We start from the raw sequence: 11,749 nt of genomic DNA, 5'->3' as shown, positions 1-11,749 counted from the left end.
ATTATCATCAATTTTATAATAATCTAATTTAAATCATATTCTTTTCATATAAATATTGCCCTCATCCCTCTATAAATTTTTTTTTAAAAAAAAAAAAATATATATATATATATATATATATATATATATATATATATATATATATATATATATATATAAAAAGAAAATTGAAGTGTTGTATTCCCTCTCCCTCTCAGTTTATCTCTCTTTTTCAATCAAACCTCTCCTCTGACGAAGACAATTTCCTTTGACGAAGATGAAATCGTCTTCGTTGGAGTGTTTTCTTTTGGAATGAAGACAATTATGTGCATCTGAGATGAAGACAAATCATTTTCATCTTAGAAGAAGACGTTTTGTCTTCATCTCTGACAAAGACAAAAGAGGTGGAGAAGAAGTGATGACTGATCGAGGGAGAAGGAGGGAAAGCTGATTGACAGGCGAGAAGGAGAAAAAACCTTACGAGAGAAATGATCATTTTTTAAACTTTGGGTGTAGGGAGGGGAGAAGGGGGAAATTATTAGATTTTCAAATTAATAGGATAAAATATGATAAAACTTTAATTAAATTTTTTTTTTTAAATGACCATTTTGTTTTAACTTTAATGAAAAATTTTAATAGAATTTGGTTCATGGGTAAAATTTTATATTTTTAAAAATTAGAGGTGTAAGTTAAGTTTACACCTAATCTTGGGTGGGAAATAGTCCTCCAGCCTATTCAAATTGATATGACACATTTCGAATCAACTCTAAATCCAAACAGAACTCATATTTTTATCAATTTCACTTTCAAAATTTTCAAATCTTATAGTTTAAGTAGCTTTAAGCATTAACCAGGTTATTTAGAGCTAACGAGTTTCAATATGATTTGTTAACCTTACATAACATAAAACAAAAAAAATTGAGTTAGGATTGAGCATTTTGACATAACATTTAATTCAGATTAATCCAATACAATTCAAAAATAAATTGAATTATATTTAACTTGACATAAAAACAATGTGAATTAATATGAACTGATTCAAATATTTGAACAAATTATACTATAGTAGAATTTGTCAAGAATAGATTGAATAATCTTGAAAGACAAGTATTAATGACAATTAAAATTCTTTTATATTGTATATAGTTTTAAATCACTTTATAAATACCTTAAATCAAAACCGTATAACATCACATAACCTTAATGTAAAAAGTTATTTCCCACCCAAGATTTCAAAAAAAATTAATGTCTCACCCAAGATTACTAAGTAAACTATTAAATTTCAAAAGATAAAAAAAAAAAAAAAAAAACAAAATATGATTATTTATATACAATCGAATAATAGAGTAAACTATATTTCCCACCTGAGATTTAAGAAAACCATAGCTCACCCAATGAATGCTTAAATTCCAATATCCACCTAAAATATAATTCTTTCGACTGAAGTACGAACTTGTTGTATTGCATTTAGTTTATTGTGATTTAGATTGAATAACATCCCCTAAAAGATGTTATTTAACTATTAGAATCACACTAACTAAATTGTGATCTTATAAAATTATACTAAAAAAAATGCGATTTGAGTGAATTTAGCTTGTATTAAGATAGTGCGAATTTAGCCAAATCATGCTTTCCAAAGTTGTGATCTCGGTGATTTGACATTGGCTTCCTTTTTTTTCCTCAAAATTTAAAATAATTGAAATAAATTTGTTACCCTTTAGTTTTTTTATCTAACAAAATTGTAATATGGGTGAAATTTTGTAGTTTGACCATTTAAAGGATGAGAATTTATGATTCCTCCAAACTTGGTATGGAAAATAATGGTTTCTGTTAGGAATAAAGGATGAGAATTATTGAGCAATATAAATTAATTGAATAGGATGATTAAATTTAGCTAGTGAGTGGCTACCAAACTGTAAAAATTATCCTATTAATCTATCTTTTATTATTTATATTAATTTGTTTTATTTATAAATAATAAAATATTACGATAGTCTTTTATTATCAATAGTGATATAACATGTAGTATAAAAGATAATCTTATTATTATATTTACTTTAGGTATTAAAATATTATCAAGATAATTTTAATTTTATTATAATTATATTCTTATTTATTAATTTTTTAGAACAAAAATAATTTTATTTTCAATTAATATAATATAATAAATAACATATAAAATATTTTAAAATAATTATACCTTAGGACAATTAAGTAAATAATATACTAATGTTATTTTATTATCTTTAACTAAATGCAATAATTATTTATACCTACTAAATTTTACTAAATTTTATCAAACATAATAATCTTTTAGGTAATTTTACAATTTTAATAATAAAATATTATCTAAACCAAACGTCTTCTTAGGGTTATGAAATCTATACTTTTCGAATGTAGAAAATTGGAAGTCAAAGCAAGTGAAGCACATGTGAACTAGAAGTCATGATTTGTGAAAGGAATTATTTCCACTCAAAGATTAGTGTTTTTTCAAGTTTTCATCTATTAACTTTGAAAACTTAAATACTCACTCATCTGTTAATTTTTAAGGGTAATGTCAGAGATAAAATTGTTATTTAACAAAAATATTTAAAATACAAAAAATTTAATCACATTCCTCCCCTCCCCCCAATCCAAAGTTTGAAAAATCATCATTTTTCTTTTAAGATTTTGATGACAATTCTCTCACAATAATCTCTCCCTCCTGGTGTCTTTCTATCTCTTGACCTCCTTGCCATCTTCATTAAAAATGAAAATGGTAGAGAGACAACTAGGAGAGACCAAGAAGGAGAGAAAATATTAACAATTGAAGAAGAGTTTAAACATAATAATCTTCAAATAACCTTTTAATTTTAATAATAAAATATTATCCAAGAAGAATATCTTCTTAAGGACATGAACTGTATGCTTCACAAATGTACAAAATTGGAAGTCAAAGTAGTGAAGCACGTGTGAGCTGGAAGTTGTGACTTTTGAAAGGTTATATTGCCGAAGAGGGTCCTCATACAGAAACTACTTTTATTAAACTAGTATTTATTATTACCCCACATTTGATTGACCAAAAACTATTGGATAACGTATAATTAAAAATTATAGCCCAAAAGACTTATTCCCAATTAAGGTATAGTAAAACTCTAAAGTGACTTTATTTAATTTTTGAGAATCTAAACACTCACTTATGAATAAAATTTTATTAAAAAACTCAGTTAAAGTTAAGGATAAAATCATCATTTAACAAAAAATTTAAAAAACAAAAAATTTATTATATTTTCCCCCTAAGTTTTAAAAATAACAACTTCACACAAGTCTAAAGTTTTTAAACTTTAAAAACTAGCATTCCCCCTCCCCCCACAAAACTTAGGGTTTTCTTCCTCTCAGCTCCAACCACCATCTTTGGCGAACGATGACCTATCTTTTTTCCTCTCGGTGAAGCCTCTTCCTCCAATGACCTCAGATGACATCTGGATCAAAAAATTTCAGATGTTCTTCATCTATATTTTTATTATCCAAACAAAAGAGCCCTTTGTCTGGATGAGTCTGTCATCTGGATCAAAAAATCCATACAAAGGACTTCTAGATTTTTTGATCCAAACATCATCTGAGGTCGTTTGAGGATGAGGCTTCATCGAGAGGAAGAAAGATAAACTATCGTTCATCGAAGATGGTGGATAGAAATAGGAGGAAGAAAACCCTAAGTTGTGGGGGGGGGGGGGGGGCGAATGCTAGTTTTTAAAGTTTGAAACCTTTAGGCAGGGGTGAAATTATTAGTTTTTAAAATTTAAGAGAGAAAATAAATGAATATTATGTTTTTTAAATTTTTATTTAATGATAATTTTACCCTTAACTTTAACTGAGTTTTTTAATAGAATTTTGTTTATCAATAGGTATTTTGATTTTTGAAAGTTGAAGGGGTTACTCTGAGATTTCATTATACCTTGGGTTGGAAAAATATTTTAGGCCAAAAATATTCACGTACAGATTTTGATTGTTGTTAAAGAAAGCAGATATTGTCAAAGTCTTCAGTAAGCCCACAATTATCACATCATTAGTTTATGAGATATTAATTACTTAAAAAAAATATTAATTAAAATAATCAAAGCCAAGAGTTTTATAAATAGGCCGAAAGACCTATTTCCAACCCAGGCTTGTTGAAATCCAAGCAGATACCTGCTAAATATTAAAAAGCCCAAAAGACTTGTTCCCACCCAAAGTTTATTATATGTCTAAATCAATATCCGTTAATATTATTATTTTTCTTCTAAATTTAAAAGAGTTAATAATTTCTCTTATAATTTAAATTATAAAACATTGTATTTTTCTGTTAGAATTTTTTTCTCCCATCCTTCATTTTGATGCCGTCACTGGTTGATTCTCTTTCTTTGCCTTTTTTTTTTTTAATTTTTGATGTCTTTTTTTAATTTTTGTCATTGAACGAGAATGTTATGCAACAAATTATTTTCTCGTCATTTTATTGATTATAAATATACCTGACAGATATGATTACATCATTTGTAAAAAATGATTGGTTTTACAATACCAACTCTATCAATTTAAGGTGAGACTTATTGGTTAATTTAGTACAAAACACATCAGAATTAGTTGTTTTAATTAATATTATTTATTTGATTTTTCGGTTAAAATTTAAAAAAGTAAAAATTGAAGTAGCCATCAACTCTATAATTAAAATGAAAGGATGAGTAATTAGGAGAGAGTTTGGCGTTAAAAACAGTATTTGGTTGACTTACTAAATGTTGATCTCGCCAGTCCTAAGTCATCTAGTTTTGACAGTTCCTATTACTAATACGAGGAAGTCTTTACAAATGAATGTAATACATTTCCAACTGACCTTAACCATGTAAAAGATGTTGTCCAAACCCTAACATAACTCATAGTTTTACCAACTTTACTTTCAAAATTTTCAAATCCTATAGCTTTAAACAATGTTTCTAAAGCCATATTGGTAATTGAACTGATTATCTTATTAGTTTACTTTTCAATCGATTTAATTAAATAATTAACTAGTTCAAATTATTATCAAATCATTTAATATTTCTTGAATAATATCAAACTTTTATCACAATTTTGAAACATAAAATATAATTTTAAAAATGTTAATTAAACATTTGACATTCTATTACATAAGATAAAGAAAAAAACCAATTACAAATGATTGGTTTTTTATAGTTTTTTTGGTTTAACAAGTTTATCGAGTTTGACTGAATTTTAAATAAGTCAATATTTATATATAGACTGGATCGAATTATAAAATCGAATCAGATTATAAACTAGTTTACAATTTAATAGGTCGAATCAACTAGTTCAGTTCGGTTTTAAAAACACCGGCTTTAAGTATAAGGAACATATTGTGTACAACTTAAAAGAATTACTTGAATAACAAAAGAACCAATTCCAAAGCATTTAGAAATGACAATTTTCAATATGATTTATTTATTCGATACAATACAACCAAAAAATTGGGTTAAACTTGATTTTTTAAACATAAAATTTAATACAGGTCAATCCGATATGATTTAAAAGTAAATTGAATCATGTTTGAGTTCACACATAAGTACTCAAATTAATATAAACTGACTTGAATGTTTAGACAAAATATGCTAAGTAGAATTTGTTAGGGGTAAATTGAATAACAGTAAAACTATGTATATTTACTTTTAGTACATAAATATGTGTACACTTATATGTATCATCATGTGATTAAATGATCTTAAATTAATGATAAAACAACACCAAATTATGTGAGGACATGTATAAATATGTACATATTTATATACCAAAAATAGATAATATAGTATTGTTCATTGAATAAATGTTGAAAGACAAGTATTAACAACAACTAAAATCCTCATATATTGCATATAGTTCTATCAACATGTAGTTATAATTACTCTAATTATTATTGATTTTTATTTAAAAAATTATTTTTTTTCGATAATGTGAATAAAATTTGGTTATTAAGAGTTATTTTAAAAGCATAGACATATTTTAAATGTGTTCGTATGAAAATTTTTTAGACCATTTATAAAAAAAAATAGTGTTATTTTATGTGTTTTGTTAATAGTAAGTTGAAATAATTTAGTAAAGAAATTAAAATATTAAAAAACACTTTGAAGTGTGGAAGCAATAAACGATTTTGGGTTAATTTGGGTGTGTTTGGTTACCCGAACGTAGTTTTTATTGGGTTAGAGTTAACATATTTCGATACGATTCTAATTTGAGCTAGGTTATGGTTGAATATCTCTGATCCAAAATTCAAAATAATACAATTAATCTCAACAAAAGAAAACCTATAGCCATTAGTCCAAGAATTATTAAGCCAAATACATGAATTTAGGAAATAACCAAGCTGATTCATGAGCCATGTGACTAGGGCTAAATTCGAACTAAACCTAGCTTGAGTTTGATTCGATTTGCATGCTATGGAGCTTGGGCTCATTTCAAATGAGTCAAGCCCGAGCTTGAGCTCGAATTGAGCTTTAAGCTTAACTCATTATTAAAAAAATATCGTTTTAATATATGTTAGTCAAAACAATATTGTTTTATATCAAATTTTTTAAGCTTGCAAGTTTGATGAGCTGAACACCTTAAAACTTGAGCTTGAAAATATTGAACTTTTAGGTTTGAGCTCATTTCAGGCTCATTCGAGCTGAGTATGAGTTTGAACAAGCTCGATTCAAATCTAACCTTCCATGTGACAATCCTCAAAGCAATCAAGGACTTCAGCTTCCCACATTCTTAAAACGACATCGAATTCACCTCCATCGACGTTCATTTCAACCTCTGCGTTGGGTTGTTTTTTTAAATTTACTAGAGTGGACCACAGCAGCTCAGAATTTGCCATAGCAATCCCTTCTAGCAATCTGCCCCCTTCTTCACCAACCTCTTGTCTATCCATATCCGCCATTAAACCGTATCTTTCTCTCAGCTGCAATCTTCAAAAGCCCTACTTTCCTAATGTATGTTGGTCAGAATGGATTGGTTTCATATCAATATAAACTTTGACTCGATTCAGTTTTGGATAGACTTGATCATAACACAAATTAGATTTTGTGTAAAATAATCTATCATTACATATCAAGTTAATAGGTTGTATTGAAAATTGTAGTGTTTTTAAAACTGGATTAGATTGACCGGTTTAATGTTTACCAGTTCAACCAGTTAAATTGTGAACTAGTGTATAATCTGATCCGATATCTATATAAATACTAACTTATTTGAAATTTGGTTAAACTCGGCAAACCTGTTGAACTAAACAAACTATTTAAAACTAATAATTTGTAATTGTTTTTTTTTAATGAAATATCAATTATTTAATTAACATATTTGAAATTATATTTTACATGTTTCATATGTTTTAATTTAAAAAATATGATAAATATTTGATAGTATTTAAAAAAATATATAATAATTTGATAACAAATTGAACCGATTAATTGTTCAGTTGAATCAAGTGAATTGCAAACTAGAGAGATAACTAGTTTGATCACCAATTCGATTTTAAATCTTCCTATTAAGTTAGATGATCTTATGTATTAATTTACTAATAATTTAAATGATATAAATAATCCACATTTATTTTTTTCTTAAAAATGAAAAAAAAAAGAGATATAATCCATTATTTTAAAACCAAGATTGGATCATTGATCCCACCTACAATTGGTGTTAGATGTGATCTCGATCAGAGCTAAAACTCATTCTAACCATTGATCTAGATTAGCTCAAAGTTGAGTTAAGTCAATAACATCAAACACCCCTTCAGAGTTATTACTTTGCTTTGTATGCTAAAAGGTTATTACTAATTTTCTCACTCAACATGCCACTTCACGTTTGGACACGCCTTAAGATTATGATGCACCCCTTCGGAGTTGTCGCACTCTTTAAAAATTGTTACACCCCTTCAGCGTTGTCGCATCCTTTCACGCACCCCTTCAGCGTTATCGCACCCGTTCACGCACCTACACCCCCTCATGCACCCGCACTCCTTCATGCACCCGCACCCCTTCAGGCACCCATACCCTTTCACACACCCCTTCATCGTTGTTGTACCCTTTCAAAATCGCTGCACCCTTGCACGCACACGCACCTGCACCCGCACCCTTTCAAAATGTTGTACCCTTACACACACTAGCCCTTTCACACACCCTTTCAAAAGTGCCGCACCATTTCATGCATCCCTTCAGAGATTCACGCACCCCTTTACACTTTCGTATATCTTCGCACCAGCTCAAAAAAAACGCAACGTTTTGAGAAAACACCCACCCTTTCACTCATTTTCTCACCGTCTCGAAGAGGCGCACACCCTTTTTCACCCAACACAACCCACACATCTTGTGTTAGTTATGTCAATGATTTTGTAAATGTATAAAAATATATAAGTATAAATTATTATATAAAAAATTAATCTTTTTTTTATTTTTAAATCTTATTCATTATAAAAAAATTAAGTTTAATCTATATACTCTGAAATATAAGAGATTCATCTGGAAAAACTACTGTAAATGAAAAAGAATAGGATGAAGGGTATTTTTGAAGTAAAAAATATCATTTGTTTAAAAAGATAAAAGTTAAGAATTCCTACCGAGAAAGGTTTAAGCAAAAAATTGGGTACCTATTTTAATTAATTTACCCTGGTCCTTTGAGGTTTCACTGTTAAAATATTAATAACATGTTCAGATATAATTTTCAAAATCTGGAAGGTATAGTTGTCTTCAATGGGCAACTTGTTATAAAACAAATGAAGAAACAGTAAGAAGCCAGGGCAGGAAGGTTTCGCCTGAAGAGGTAGCCATAAAATACAAGGAAACTTACCCGAAGGTGTTTTTATATTATTTTATCCCGAAGGGTCAGTCGATTATCTGGTCATCGACTGAACCTTCGGCGTAAAATCTGCTTCGCTGTCGGCTTCCTCTTCCTCTTCTTCTTCCCATTTGTGTCAGTGGATTATCTTTAGAATCTCTAATCATCGAACTCGATGGCTTCTTCTTCTTCTTCTTCTTTAACTACTCAATTTAAGTATGATGTTTTCCTTAGTTATTTGGATGTAGATGTCCTCTTCAATTTTATCCGTCATCTCAATAAAGCTTTACTTCGCAAGAAGATTAAGACTTTCATCGACGATAGAATTCTTCCTCAAGAAGATAAGAATAAGACTTTCATCGATGATGGAATTCTTCCTCAAGAAGATGTTCCGCTATCTCTTCCGCATGCTATTGAAGAATCAAAGATATCAGTTGTCGTTTTCTCGGAAAACTACGCTTCTTCTGGATAGTTGCTTGAAGAGCTTACAAAGATTCTTGAATGCCGACGTTTATACGGCCTGGTAGTAATACCGGTATACTATCACGTAGATCCAGTAGATGTAACCTTCTTTTGCTTTTGATCACCTTAATTTAATGTTTGTAATGAAATTTCCGAAAATTTAGCTAATTTATGAAAACATCAATGCTTGTAGAGTAGTATACAAATTACCATTGAGTGTCTCATAATTAGCCACTTACTGTTTTCTTTTGTAGCAAATGGATATTTAATAAATAAAATTATGTATATCTATTTTAACTATATAAATAAATACATATTTTATGTGTATTATTATGTAATTAAATAATTTTAAATTAAATATTATGATATATATAAATTTATATTCAAAATAGATACGTATAATATTATTTGAAATTATTTTACAAGCAAATGTGTGACTTCATTAGTCTCAAAAAAGCAAATAGGACCAAATCAGAAAGTTGAAGGTTCCTTTTTTTATTACGGCCAAAGGACTATTTCCCACCCAAGGTATGCTTTTTCTACAAGTTCTCACTCATTAACTTTGAAAAACCCATTTACCTATTCATGAGTTGTTAAAAAAAATGGCAAATTGACGGATTCAAGGGTAAAATCATCATTTCATCTGTAATATTAAAAATAAACTTAAATTTAATTTATTTTTTACCCCCAAACCCTAAAAACTAACACTTTCCCTTCAACCTAAGTTTTCAAAAATTGCATTTTTCCCCCTAGGGTTTCCAAACTTCAGATCCAATTTTTTTGACCACGACCGATGCTCTCCAAGCATATACTCTTCCTCCCCGATGACCCCTCCTTCCGACCGTGTGGCCTCTGACACTCCTAGAAATCGTCGTCAACGAAGACGACGTGTCTTTGTCTCGTTGGTCGTCATCGAAAAATTTGGATCTGAAGTTTGGAAACCCTAGGGGGAAAAATGCAGTTTTTAAAAACTTAGGTTGGGGGGAAAGTGTTAATTTTTAGGATTTGAGAGGGAAAATGATATGACCAACGGACTCAGTTAAATTTAACGGCCCATGAGTTAATATATAGTATTTTCAAAGTTAATTAGAAAACTTTGAGAGTTCAGCATAGTTTGGGTGAGAAATAGTCCTTTGGCCTTTTATTACTATAAAAGGAGAAGATTACATTTTTATAAATTAAGTACAGATCCAATCTCAAAATATTAACAAAAACTTGATCAAGCCCTCCAGAATGCGTTCTAGAATCAGAAATATTCTTTCTTAAGTTTGAATTTGTTGATTTTAAATTTATTTATTTATTTTGATTTTGTTAATTTTGATTGATTGTAGGAGCGGGTACTTGAGCCGTAGGGTGAGCAAACGTACTTCTACCTGAAAGGCCTCATTATAATGAAGATTCGTCGTACTTGGAATATTATTAAGGTTAAATGAGCTGTCTTCCACTTTCCTTCTAAAAGATTTACTTTTGCTCTTTTAATTTTTAATTATTATCTTAATTATTTACTTTCTTTTGGAGATTGATGAGATCATAATATTTGTCAGTGCAACGTTGTCATACTACATATTTTTAACAAGGCCAAAACACTTGGTCCGACCCAAGGTTTGATGTAACTTCTTTATACTTTTCAACTTTTAAAAATTAAAAGTCTCACCTATAAACTAAATTATATTAAAATTTTTAATTATAGTTAAGAGGAAAATTATTATTTTAAAAATAATATTAAAAAATATATAATTTTATCTCATTTCTCCCTCAAGATTTAAAAAATTAACAATTGCACCTCTACTTAAATATTTTTAGTTTTGAAAAGTAACTATTTCCCCTCTACATCCAATTTTTTTTTCGCCTCTCTAGTCACCAACAATCTCTGACTCCTCCTCCTTTTTCCTTCATTTGACCAATCATGTCTCACTATCAAAATAGTTGATTGGTGCACGAGGTGTAATGAAGAGATCTGTAGATAAAGATATCTTCGTCTCTTTCTCAATAAAGAGATGAAAATCTTTTCATCGCACCATGTGACAAAGTTCAAGAGATCTCCAACTCTTCCTTGCACTGTGTTTGCTCATCGCACCTTGTGTGTTGACAAACCATTTCAACAGTGAGAGATAGTCAATTGAATGGAAGAAAAAGGAGGAGTTGTTAGAGATGGATAGTGGTCAGAGAGGGGAGGAAAAAACTTTGGTGTGGGGGGTGGGGAATAGTCACTTTTCCAAACTAAAAATATTTAGGTAAGGGTGAAATTATTAGTTTTTAAAATACTGAGGGTTAAATGAGATAAAATAATATATTTTTTAATAGGCCAAAGGACTATTTTCTAGCCAAGTTTTAGTACAATCTCAAAAATACATCTATGACAGTTAAAAAACTCAAACACTCACTCATGGATTAATTTCTGTTAAAATTTTCCGTTAGAGAGAAGGCTAAAATCATTGTTTTTTCACTAATCCTTGAAAATTTATATAATTTTCCCCATTTTGATTTGAAAAAC

Source organism: Mangifera indica, chromosome 15 (genome assembly GCF_011075055.1).
Source record: "Mangifera indica cultivar Alphonso chromosome 15, CATAS_Mindica_2.1, whole genome shotgun sequence".
Classification (NCBI taxonomy): Eukaryota; Viridiplantae; Streptophyta; class Magnoliopsida; order Sapindales; family Anacardiaceae; genus Mangifera; species Mangifera indica.
The sequence above is the reverse complement of the archived record's forward strand: the minus strand, read 5'-3'. Positions refer to the sequence as shown.